Consider the following 14670-nt stretch of genomic DNA (forward strand, 5'->3'; position numbering starts at 1 on the left):
GCAAAGAACCTTAAGTAAAGCCTACAGTATCACGCATAAGGTGCAATGACGGCACTAACCGACCATGGGATGGACAGAATGTAAGATACAAAAACGCTATGAAAATTTTGAAGTCTTTGTCATTTCTTATGATTCTGTATAAATATTCGTATCTCTCTCATCTCTTTTATGATTTCAATATTAAAGAAATCGGAAACTGCACACGAATGCACCATTGACTTTACAAAAGCAACTTTTGCGCATTCCTCTCTCTCTCTCTCTCTCTCTCTCTCTCTCTCTCTCTCTCTTTTGATAAGTTTTGCAGGCCACTCCATATTCATCATCCATTTTTCGGGACTCTCTCTCTCTCTCTCTCTCTCTCTCTCTCTCTCTCTCTCTCTAATCCCTTAACCTTCGGACATACGAACGAGATGTATATTAAGACAGCCAGAGCTGGAAAATTCTCAGGGGTTTGTTAATCTATAGCAAAATATGTCTACAACTGAGCGCTTCCTGTGCAACCAAAAGCCCTCCAAAAGGGCACATGAACGCTAAGTTTAGGTTCTAAAAATTTGAATAAGTATTCGTAGATCGGATGGCACAATACAAGATACTGAACTGTATCTTTAAGCCAGTTTTTTTTATTAAGCTTGCTTCTTCTTTTATTATATATTATAATGAGAATATGGAACACGAGTACGCGTGAATAATTAAAAAAGACAATGTTATATATATATATATATATATATATATATATATATATATATATATATATATATATATATATATATCTCCACAAGTACCATTGATTTGCACGCATAAAGAACAACGTCCCTGTGACGTGACAAGTCGTTCGTATTGAAAATATTTATAAAATAAAATAGAAAAAAAACAAAACTGCCTTAAAATGTATGAATGAATTTGGCAGGTGGCATATGCTTGAAAAATATAAACAGAAAGTGTGACTTCATTTTACTCTGGTAGCGATCTCGGATTTGGCTGCCATGTTAAAAAACTTTTTGAAATTTTAATCATTCATTTATTGATTATTATATTATTATTATTATTATTATTATTATTATATTATTATTATTATTATTATTATTATTATTATTATTATTATTATTATTAATAATAATAATATTAGTTCATCACGATATTGCGTTTCTCAGCATTATTATTATTATCATTATTATTATTATTATTATTATTATTCTCCAAAATCCGCTTTTAATGAACCCTCAGCACAGAACCAATAAACATATTATTGTACGAAAAACGCTAAAAATATATTAAATTACATAAAAACGTCCAACTGCAGCTCATTATTCTTTTCCCTCAGACAAAGAATTAAGGTAAAACTCTCAGCGATTCCCAACAAAGACCTTCTTGCGAGAGATAATGACTACTCGCTAATTGCCTCAGACATTGGGAGAAACATCTGGTATTCTCTCTCTCTCTCTCTCTCTCTCTAATTAGATTTCGTTTTGACGTCTGGGAAGTAAGTTCATTACATAGATGATTGATGCACTAATATAAATTGTTCGTCTCTCGCAGTTAGAGCCACGTTAGTTTCTGATGTGTATCAGTAATGTTTTCTCACTTTGAATTGTTGTCGGACTTATTGTTATTTACATTAGTTTCTTTTGAAGTTTCTCAGGAATAAGGTTTCTCACCGTGTCTTTTGTCGGAGCGTGTTATCATATATTAACGTCTGAAATATATCAGTAATGTTTCTCACTTTGCATTTATTTTTGTCGGAGCGTGTTGTAATTATATTAGTTTCTGAAGTTATCAGTAATGATTCTCACCGCGTGTTTCTGTTATAATTATGGTAGTATCTGAAATCGAAAATACATTGTAATTGGTAGCTTTGTGTTATTATGAAAACGGACGAATTCCCAATGAAATTTCCTATAAAAAATTTACAGAAAACGATATGAATTCTCTTTACATTCGATACATCTCAAGTTTCCGTCCTGGCATATAGCCGCCTGTACTTGAAATCATTTTTAAGCATCTTACACCACTAACAGCAATTCCACATATTTCCTGACCTAAACTGACTTTAATCCTTAGGCCTAACATTCAGTTGAAGAGAGATATATCCCTGAAAATGCATCACATCAAGAATGACAGCAGAAGGAAAAACCATCACAATATGGCAGCCGGTAAGTCCGTTTAAGTTGAGGTATTTTGAATTTTGAATGAATACTGGACATGAATTTTAGCTTTTGGGAAATTCACTGCATGTCTAACGACTCTAAATAAATCTGACTACTCTATTATTCTCGAAAAGTACTTAATTTCTTCTTCTGTAAAAAAAAAGCCAATCGAGATGGCTTCGTATGTCTATCCGTCCACACTTTTCCTGTCTGCCCCTCAGAGCTTAAAAACCACTGAGGAGGCTAGAGGGCTGCAAATTGGTATTTTGATCATCCATCCTCCTGATCATCAAACATATCAAATTGCAGCCCTCTAGCCTAAGTAGCTTTTATATTATTAAGGCTAAAGTTAGCCGAATAACAATGCATTCACTCTCTCTCTCTCTCTCTCTCTCTCTCTCTCTCTCTCGCTCATATCTCTCTCTTTCAGGTCAATGGCCTCCTGTGAAGAACCCAATTCACATGGAACAGATCCTGTGATGGATCTGTTCCATATGAATTGGGTTCTTCTCAATAATAATAATAATAATAATAATAATAATAATAATAATAATAATAATAATAATAAGGAACGAGACAGAGTCGCACTCTATGATGAGATGAAGAACTTGCACACTGAGTGGGACACCTCCGTCGCAGATAACAGCAGGAAAAAACCTGTAGCAGCCCATCCGAGTGTCCGGGAAGGCGATGCTAATTATGGAACGGCCAACAGAGACGACGATTCCACCCAAGAACGGCCTCACCCCACCGCCATCATGGAATGCCTCATCTTTAACAAAACATGTTTGAGAGAGGGTCTCTACCTTCATATACTACTCTACGGCTACATGACCCGTCTGCCACAGGAAGGAACCGGCAGGCATAGGAGCTTCAGGAGGACCCTGCTTCAACGTCAACTTTCGGCGAAGGAACGAGACAGAGTCGCACTCCATGATGAGATGAATAATATAATAATAATAATAATAATAATAATAATAATAATAATTACATGACAGCAAAGGGAATAAAATTAGAGTTTCTACTGGACACCTAATACACATAACTATAAAAATGACAGTTTACTCAGCATTTTTAAAAATCCATATCGATTCATACTTTCAAGTCTATAAACACTTCACGTTGCTTTAATGAAAAAAAAGGACATAAAACCATTAGGGTAAAGACAAAAACACGAAAAATAAAGAAGTCTTGATTTAACGAGACTTCCCCTGACAGGGAAATAAGTGATGAGAAAACATAATGGAGCCCATTGAAAGAATCCACTTTTGAAATACAGGGAATCACAGAGCCAATACTGAGGAATCTTCAATCAGGTCACGTCCCCAGTTCTCAGGAAGTGTTCAGCTGAGATGCAATAGAATTGCCCTTTACTCTCCACGAATTGAGTGCATTATCGGAAATCGCGGACAATCTCTCTCTCTCTCTCTCTCTCTCTCTCTCTCTCTCTCTCTCTCTCTCTCTCTCTCTCTCTGCTAGTTTGTTTTCTACGTTATTAAAAAGTTTAAATACGAGATAGTAGTCTTCAAATAAAATAAGTTTAAACATGAGACAGTAGCCTTCAAATAAATAAGTTTTATCTAGTGAGAGGAATAAGTTATATTCCTTCTACCTCCTGAGTGTGAGAGAATGAGTTTGTACAACTTCATCCTCCCGAGATATATTTACATTTGTCCTTTATATATATATATATATATATATATATATATATATATATATATATATATATATATATATATATATATATATGTGTGTGTGTGTGTGTGTGTGTGTGGATATTATATATATATATAGATATATATATATATATATATATATATATATATATATATATATATATATATATATATATATATAATCATCAAAACCACAATACCCTCTTTACTACTCGAATTCTTAAGACCCCATTTTGAACACGCTTGTCCCTACAAAGCCTTATATCTAAATGCAAGAATATGAAGATATTCAAATATAAAACAACCAAAGCATTGGCGCACGAACACACGAACCCTTCCCCATTAAAGATGGTGATCGAGGAAGAACGAAAAGTCTTCTCTACTTACGACCCCCAATAGGACGCCAGTCGTTTCTTAAATTCGAAACAACCCATTACACCTCTATTCGCCCTAATACAGCTGACTCAGGAGGCCTCGATTACTGAAAAACATCAAAGAAGAAGAAGCGGCGAAAGGCTTTGATGAAGATTCCATGATGAGGATTTAATTTTTAAAAAATGAATAAAGAAGACTCCATATTCCTAATCAAGAACTGAAGGTCATCCCAATAGTGTGATTTGCTGGGAACATTTACGTCTGATTATAGTGAATGTTGGGGGGAGATGGGTCTATATCTCAGAAGAAATGTTTCAGATTTGTTCCGGTCTTGAAAGCAATCATAATTTTATCGGACTATATTCGGGACGGAAATTACAATTTAACTAGACATTTCAAGGAGAGAGGAGAGAGAGAAGGGAGAGAGAGAGAAGAGAGAGAGATTTCATATCTTCAGGGCATTTCAGAGAGAGAAGAGAGAGAGAGAGAGAGAGAGAGAGAGAGAGAGAGAGGGGGATTCATATCTTCATGGGCATTTCATAGAGATATGGAGAGAGAAAGAGATAGAGAAATCATCATCATACATGGACAATTCTAGAGAGAGAGAGAGAGAGATAGAGAGAGAGAGAGAGAGAGAGGAGAAAGAGAGAGAGAGAGAGACTCATGCTCTCCTAACAATAATCATTTTATCTAAGATTTCCAGAAGACGGAGAGAATTCTCAAGCTTAATGTTATATCGCTGGATAATGGCCGGTATGGTTTGTTAATCTTTATAATTTCCTTCCGGTTATAAGACTAAAAGCGATATTAAAAAAACCTTTTAAAATAATATTGCTTGTTTCTTCCGCTGATTGGCCAATTATTATGAAAGCAGTAATTTAGGGATTATGGTCTAATTCTGTATGATTATGACGGTTTTCCACCATTACGGAAATGGAACCCAATACATCCTTTTATTTTTTTTTCTCTAGGCAGTCAAAATTGTATCGTCATTGCATATATTATGCTTATCAAAAGATATATTCCCAATTATATTTTATATTGTAAACAGCGGTTTTCGTTTTGTTAAGCCAAAAGATTGCATTTGCTCCCTATCTTATTAAAGGTAAATTTATAAAGATATAACTAGTAAAGCATAAATACAAAACACCCAAGAAAAATCTTCGTAGTATAGAACAGGAGGAATTAATTATTTCATTAAATTCTAGAGAGCATTCTACTCATAAATAAATGAAATGATTACATTTGTTCCTTATTCTCGTGACGAGCAAATTTATCTTGGAAATGGCAAATAAAAATATAAACACAAACCACACAAGACAAATTTCCGTAGTGAACATTTTCAAATTTTATCTGCCCTACAGAGTTTTTTTTCTCTAGAACTGCAAAGCAACTAACTGTACAAGCAATAAAAGTTGAACCAAAACACAATCACTGATGAAAAGCCACGAGAATCGGAGATTAATGCTGGAATTTCTGCGCGTGAAAGGAAACAGAGAGAGAAGAGACAGACAGACAGACAGACAGACAGACAGAGTTCTTCCACTGATGTTTAATTCACATATAACCGCACAAGTATACACATACACACACACACACACACACACACACACATATATATATATATATATATATATATATATATATATATATATATATATAGATATATATATATGTATGTATATATGTTTGTATGTATACAACATATATAATCAGAAAAAAATTGGACTGTGTTTGTTTTCCTATTTACCACACACAAATAACCACAAAAGTACAACCTCTGAAACGGCAGACGCCAGTACATTAGATATATACTATATATCCTGTAGCTAAACGTAGAATACAAATGATATTTTGACACAAAATATAAAATTATTAGCCAATGGGGAAAGCGAATTAACGATTGACTAAGCTATATATTTCACTGCCTGATTCGCAAATCCCAAAAAGTCTTCTATATACCTTTTTTGAGCGTCAGAAATTTCTCCATGAGGCACTGATTTTGTGCTCGTGAAGGACACTGGACTCTGGAGCGTTCGTACCTATATATATTTTTTCCATTTATTTGTTTCTAATTTATTTTTCTCCAAAGTTTAATATCCAATAACCGTCTGTTGATGTTTTAACAGAAGAAGATTCCCCTCAGTCCCTCTGTAACTTTGCCTTCACTTAGCAGCTTCGACTGGACTGTCTCTTGGGAATTATTGCAAAGTTTAGGTTCGTAGCTTTTTACAGTTCTTCATTTCTATATGCTCGGTAAGAAAAAAATACCATATTATTATTTATTTTTTTTGTTTGTTGCTCTATCGCAGTCCTCTAATTCGACTGGGTGGTATTTATAGTGTGGGGTTCCGGGTTGCATCCTGCCTCCTTATGAGTCCATCACTTTCTTACTTAGTGCGCCGTTTCTAGGATCACACTCTTCTGCATGAGTCCTGGAGCTACTTCAGCCTCTAGTTTTTTCCAGATTCCTTTTCAAGGATCTTTGGGATCGTGCTAGTGCTCCTATGATTATGGGTACGATTTCCACTGGATATCCATGTCGTTCTTATTTCTATTTTCAGGTCTTGATACTTTCCATTTTCCCTTTCTTTCTCTTCAAAAATCTGGTGTCATGGTATTGCGATCAATGAGTGATACTTTCTTCTTGATTTTGTCAATCAACGTCACGTCTGGTCTATTTGCACGTATCATCCTATCTGTTTTGATACCATAGTCCAGAGGATCTTTGCCTGATCGTTTTCTATCACTCCTTCAGGTTGGTCGTTCGTACCACATATTACTGCAAGGTAGCTGGTGTTTCTTGCACAGGCTCCAGTGGAGGGCTTTTGCTACTGAATCATGCCTTTCTTTTTGTACTGGTTCTGTGCAAATGCCGGACATTCGCTAGCTATGTGGTTTATGGTTTCATTTTTCGTATTGCACTTCCTACATATGGGAGAGATATTATTTCCATCTATCGTTCTTTGGACATATCTGGTTCTTAGGGCCTGATCTTGTGCCGCTGATATCATTCCTTCAGTTTCCTTCTTGAGCTCTCCCCCTCAGTAGCCATTGCCACGTGTCATCGCTGGCTAGTTCTTAGTCTGTCTCATGTATTGTCCGTGCATTTGGTTGTTATGCCATTCCTCTGTTCTGCTTGTCTTTCTCTGTCTCTGTATATTTCTGGGTCTTCGTCTACTTTATCAGTCCTTCTTCCCATGCACTCTTGAGCCACACGTCTTCACTGGTCTTCATATATTGCCCTAGTGTTCTGTTCTCGATGTTGACGCAGTCCTCCATGCTTAGTAGTCCCCTCCCTCCTTCCTTTAGTGTTATGTATAGTCTGTCCATATTTGCTCTTGGGTGTAGTGCTCGCGATAGAGAGTTTTTCCCTTATTATTATTATTATTATTATATTATTATTATATTATTATTATTATTATTTAGAAAATAAACCCTCTTCGTATGGACAAGCCTACGGAGGCCACAGAATGTGGCCTTCACTTGAGAGAAGTTACAGATATTGCTAATATGGAACAGAAAAAGAAGATATTATTTAGCAGAAAACGAAAATAGCCACGCTAATGTGTTGATAATAAATAGATAATACTATAAATAAATTAACAAAAGACAAGGTGCATTGTTTTAGGGTGGTAAAGCATTGCATCTTGGCCTGAACTTTTGAGTCTCTAGTTGCACAACATCCTCTGAAGGGAGACTGTTCGGCCAATTAAAATTTTATCCTCTATATAATTCGTAATCATTTAGGTGACAAGACAATACCTTACAACGACGGAAAGTCAAATGAGAGTGCAGACAGTTCATTTCCCGGTGCGAGCAATAATGTACCGGTGGCGTCCTTGACCCGAGGCGGAAAATCGTCCGAAAATGTCAGCATTCTTGACCTCACTCGAGTTGTCATTAAGTTTCTAAGACAAGGCGAACTTCCTCGTCCTCCTCCTCCTCCTCCTCCTCCTCCTCCTCCTCCTCCTCCTCCTTCTTCTTCTTCTTCTTCTTCTTCTTCTTCTTCTTTCCCGCAGGAATTTGGATCATCCTCCTCCTCAGAGCCCATCATAATATACCGGCCGATGCCTTCATAACAAGATTCCGGGGGGAAAGAAATGTATGAAAACATCTCGGCCAGAAACTGATCAGCATCAAAATGTGATAAACGTGGAAAGCGGTCGACGTTCCGATAAAAAATAATAATAAAAAGATTCAAGAAAAATATGTCTGAAGGTGTTAGGGCAATTCTGTTACTTGGCAGACAGGTAGACAGACGGAAGGAGAAAAAGAAGAGAAGAAACTTGGGCACCCTGAGGGAATGAGAACCAGATGCTGGAACGAGCTGAGATGAGGTTGCTGAGGTTGAAACTACTAAATGATTTAGAGAGATGCTGGAGTAGTCAAGATTATTGATACGACGAGAGAGTCACACCTCAGATGGTTTGGACATGTGGTGAGGATGAGTGAGGAGGTAGAATGTTGAGAGAGAATGAAAGGATTAGATGACTTTACCAACTGAGGGAGGAAAAAGAGAAGAAGGTTTAGCAGAGACAGACGCTTGTGACAGAGATAGTTGGAGGGGAGGCATCTACTAGGCAACCGACCCCTCAACTTATGGACGAGAAAAAGAACTTGGAAAAGTTCTCGCCAAGATAATATTAATTCAGCACTATCTGAAGAGAGAGAGAAAACCCAACGAGAAACTGAAGTCGACATAATCAGCACAAATGGTCAATGAACAGAAAATGGACTCTACATAATAAATGAATAAAAAAGATTCGCCAAGGAAATGGGTAAGGAAAAGGGCTGATAACTGGACGAAGGAGAGAATATTAAATAATGTCTGCTATATCAGAGAGATGAAGATATAGAGGACTTTAGTCATTAAGGTAAAATTATAATAGGAATATTATAAATAGAATATCTTAAAATAAAACCTCGATGACACATTTGCCACGTAATGAAGAAGACGTTCTTCTCAATTGCTTTATATTTTCGTCGCAATTTGGTAAGGAATTTTATCCAACGTTATTCGTGAGGATATAACTTAAAGCATATCGCTTCCAAGAAACTGCAAAAGTAACCAGACTCTTAACCGACGCCTGACTGACGTTACACGATATTTCATCAAAGAGAGAGAGAGAGAGAGAGAGAGAGAGAGAGAGAGAGAGAGAGAGAGAGAGAGAGAGAGAGAGAGAGAGAGAGAGAGTGGCTTTACATAGATTAATTGAACCGAGTAAGTTACTCTTGCTAAACTTGAGGTAACTCCTGATTATTCTCCAGGGAAACACTTTAGGTTAGAGTATGTTATAGAATCGCGTTCCATCCTTTAGAGTGTCCTGGACAAACTGATATAATTAGTGCTGAGAGCCGTCACCCATTGCCATGTTAAAAAATCATAAATAAATACATATATTTACCTAGCTTTCATACATTTTCACTCCTACTAATAGTTCCAGTCACCCTTAATATAATGGTTTTTGTCACTGAAAAAACCACCAATGTTTTATTAGAATCATCTCTACCGTTTCCATTAAGTTTCAAATTAAATTTTTAATTCGGAATCAAAATGTCATATCATAATGGGTCGCATTTTACATCCTTAAATTGAAGCTGTAAGCCCAATTATAACATCTGTATCTCTCTCTCGCTCTCTCTCTCTCTCTCACACGTGTGCAAAAAATAAATAAATAAATAAATAAATAAATAAATAAATAAATAAATAAATAAATAAATAAAGCTCTCTTGTGATGAATACGCCAATTTTTTTCTTCAAAACATCAGAACTCCATTACTGATGCTAATGCCAAAAAATAAATATCCCATCGCATTTCACTTCAAAAGAAGCATCGTTTTCCTCCCTATTGCTGACGAGCCAAATATGATCGCCAAAAAAAACGCAGCTCTGTCCATCAGTTGGGATCCAGGACCTTGGCACCATGCTAGGGGTCAGACCTTGGAACCTTGAAAGGTCAGACCTTGACACCATGCAAAGGCTCTGACCTTGGCACCATGTAAGGGTCCAACCTTGGCATCCTACAAGGGATCAAATCTTGGCACCCTGCAAGGGATCAGACCTTGGCACCCCACAGTTGCACTGAGAAGGGGACAGTTAAAGGCATTGGACGGGCAAGACTGAAGAAAGCGAGTAGGAAATGGAGGTCTAGTAGCAGGCTAAAAAGTGAGCCCAGCTATGAAGGGACTGCAAACATTGTTTAGTGACGCCTAAAGTGCACAATCAAAGAGGCACTGATACCCACTACACTGCACCACTACTGGTCAAACCAATGACTGTACCACCACAATCAGTCCGTGAAATATCCCTAGCCACGTACCACACAAAACCCCTCCTCTTAACAGCGTTCTAACAAATAAGAGAAACCTGACACCCACTGAACGACAGAACAAAGAATGCAAATACTGGTCTCATCAAGGAAAGCATATCGATATCGACCTCGTGAAACCTGGTTTCAATCTGATAACGCGATGAGGAGACAATCCCTGCGGATCTGTTTGATGATTCTCTAGATCCAGATGCCCAGGATAATTACAATTATATGGAACTTGGTGCTCACCTAATTCTAGATATTCAGCCACGGTTTCTCCTGCATTTCTGTATCATTAATTGCTACTGTATGAACCAGGCATGAAACGCTAAATCAAATAATCATGCGAATGCAAAAAAAAAAAAAAAAAAAAAACATTCCTTGACTATTCTTTCAGAACATCTTACCAAGCATAAATTTTTAGGACACGCATTGCTCATCGTTACGAGCCTGGCATTGGCTGTCTCCTAAGAGAATTGATAACTGTTGTGAATAATGAGATATTTTTTTTTTTTTTTAAACACAGAAAACGAAGCACGGTCGAAAAAAAATAACCAATAATCGAAGCTTTATGGGACCATTTCACCAACAATTGAGCGTAGCGTCCTCCGCCAATATGACGGGAATAAAAAATAACAATAATATTAGCTAATATCGCGTCCGCTTTTAGTACGTCCTATCATATCGAATGTGACACCCGGAAGTCCTACGCATCATCTGAGGGCAAAGTAGGATTCCCGGGGGAAGATCCTGCCGCTTGCTGGGTTATGATTCGAGGGCTTATCTGCATTCGCTTGTATCCTTTATCGCAGGATTGCTTTCGGCGTTTATGACCCGGAAGGGTGGGCGTGGATGCTACCACCCACACATGCACTGCAGAGAGAGAGAGAGAGAGAGAGAGAGAGAGAGAGAGAGAGAGAGAGAGAGAGAACCTATAAAACCTGACAATAGAGAAAGGTGACATTTTCTCTCTCTCTCTTCCTTTCTCTCTCTGTCTCTCTCTATACACTTTAGTTTACAAAAGCACACCCCATTCATCAAGAACTTGCTCCCTTCCTTCCGGGCCACAGCCACCCCCCTGTGTTGAGGGACATTTTTTTTTTTTTATTCTTTCCGCAGCAACAGAGCTGTGACGTCATGCAGAAGAGGACTGGTAAAACTTAAAGGAGAAAGTTACGGTATTCCTGCGTATATAATTAAATAAACGAGGCTTCCGCCACTCATATTACATGTCTGTTTCTTTCTCGCATGTATGTATGTATATATATATATATATATATATATATATATATATATATATATATATATATATATATATATATATATATATATATATATATACACATATACAACACATATATATACATATATATAATACATATATAATATATATATATATATATATATATATATATATATATATATATATATCAATAAATAATTATGTATAATATATAATATATATGTGTCTATTTTTATCACATAGCCATGACAATTTATATAGAAAGATGAATTAGACTACAAAATTTATTGTCGTTGTTCGATATCCAAAAATATCTACTTCATGAAACATCACCGAAAGGGAATTGCAAGAGATAAATGAATAGCTTACCATACTAACGTGACTCGACCACTGACAGGACGCCACGAGAATTATTTTGCAGCAAACTCACAAGCATCGTCGATATATAAAAATATATGGAAAATTTAATCAATGCGAGAAAATCTTAGGGCCCACTCACCAGTCAGTAAACAAGTCCTTGGTTGGTCATCCTTCAAGCTTGTGGTAGTCCTTACCTTACCTTACAGACCTTACAGTTCGTTCGGGTTGACCCAGGTCCCTCAGTGTGAGGCACCCTCTAATGTCTACCAGAGAGTTGCCAGTACATCTTCCGGTATATTTTGCATCTTCCAATCTTGGATGGTCTGGGATGCAGCTTAGATATTTGTCGAGCTTATTCTTAAACACAATCTACGCTCACTCCAGATATATTCCTCAGATGAGCTGGCAACGCACTGAATAGACGCTGCATTATCGATGCTGGGTGCGTAGTGGATTAATGTCCTGTGTGTGCCTTTTCTCCTTATTTTCCTGGTATAGTTTTGGGCACTATTAAATCTACCTCCTGCTTGCTCTTTCTGATATTTTAGTTCCATGATGTTTTCTGCTATTCCTTCTATCTGTTTTCCATGCCTGAATTATCATGTAGCGGTTCTCTCTCCTTTATAGACTATATAATATTTTAAGGATTGTTAGTCTTTTCCCAGTAGTCAAGGTCCTTAACTTCTTCTATTCTAGCTGTAAAGGACTTTGTACACTCTAAATTTGTGCAATATCTTTTGATAGTGTGGGGTACCATATCATATTGCAATATTCGAAGTGGACTACGAACATATTGTGTTTTATAAAGCATAATCATGTGTTCAGTTTGTTTTTCTTGTTTTGAAGTGCCGTAAACAACAAAATTCCCATTTTGCTTTACATTTTGCCAAAGGAATTGCTATTTGATCATTGCATAACATGTTCCTATTCATCATCACACCACAAGATCTTTAACTGCTTCCTTATTTGTGATTGTCTCATTATTAGGTCCCCTATATGCATATAGCTTTCCTTCTCTGTCTCCATAATTTATTGATTCAAATTTATCAGAGTTAAATACCATCCTATTTACCTCTGCCCAATCATATACTTTGTTAAGGTCTCTTTGTGGAGCGTTCCTATCTTCATCACAAGTAATTTCTCTACTTATTCTTTTTTTGTGTCATCGGTGAAACTACTCACTACCGAATCCTTAACATTACTGTCTATGTCTTCAATCATAATAACAAACAGTATTGCAGCTAACACCGTACCTTGTGGCACACCGGATATTACCTTGACTTCATCCGATTTCTCTATCGTTTGCAATAACTATCTGTTTTCTGTTGTGTAAAAAATCTTTTAGCCATCTTCTACTTTATCCACGATATTGTGTAATTTTCTTCGCTAATATATTCATGGTCTACCTTGTCAAAAAGTTTTGCAAAGTCTAGATAAAACCCCATCTGTTTCTTTTCCGCTTTTTCATATTTTGAATATGTTCTCACGGTGGACTAACAGTTGGGTTTGCGTACTTTTTCCGGGTACGAAACCATGTTGCTTTTTATTAAACAAATTATTTTTTATTAAATGTTTCATAAATATTTTTCTTCATTACCCTTTCATACACTTTTCATAATATGTGATGTTTAGACTCACAGGCCTATAATTAATAGCCTCTAGTCTTGATCACTTTTGAAAGTAGGGGTGATATATGCTAATGCTCAGCCTAAATCTTGCCTGTATCTACCACTTTGTCTTAATAATATTACAAGTGGCTTTGCGATAGAATGAACTTACTTGTTTCTTTAACACAATAGAAGGAACTCCATCAGCCCTGTAGCAGCTCCATTTTTTAATTTCATTAATTGCCTGCACAATATCAGCTTCATTAATTTCTATGTCAGCTAAATATTCACTATTTTTCGTCCCTTACTTCTATATCATTATCTTCATTATCTATTCTAGGGGTGAATTCTCTCTTATATCGTTCTGCCAGTATGTGCAAATTTTTCCTTTTTTTCATTCGTTAATCTCCCTTCAATTCTTAGAGGGCCTATCTTCTTCCAAGTCCCGTTTTTCATTTTCTTTGATGTATAATCTTTTTGTTCTGCATTTTTCTATCTTACTTTTTAGTTCTATAACTTTCCATGCATTTTTTTTCTTTTGCAAGACCTTTTTTCCACTTTCTGATTTTCTGGAAACAAGATCCTCTGTCTCTTGGTATGCATGACTGATGTTTACTTTTCTTCTTCGGTATATATTTATCCACTATTTTCTCTAATATTTTATATAATATCTCGTATTTACCTTATGTCATCACTTACGAAAATGTTATCCCATGCTTTGTTTAATTCTTCATTTATTTCTGACCATTTATATTTTTACTGTAGAAGTTGTATTTTCCATATCCTTCCCACTTTCTTTTTTCATTTCTTGCTTATCTCTGTTTTCACTTGCTTTGTCTATGACATTATGGTCTGAAATACTCGCATTATAAAACTATTATTTCTTTAACATAAATCTCTCGTTCACAATACTAGGTCTAAAGTATTTTCTTTCTTGTTGGCAGGTGATTT

This window comes from Macrobrachium nipponense, chromosome 18, assembly GCF_015104395.2.
Source record: "Macrobrachium nipponense isolate FS-2020 chromosome 18, ASM1510439v2, whole genome shotgun sequence".
Classification (NCBI taxonomy): domain Eukaryota; kingdom Metazoa; phylum Arthropoda; class Malacostraca; order Decapoda; family Palaemonidae; genus Macrobrachium; species Macrobrachium nipponense.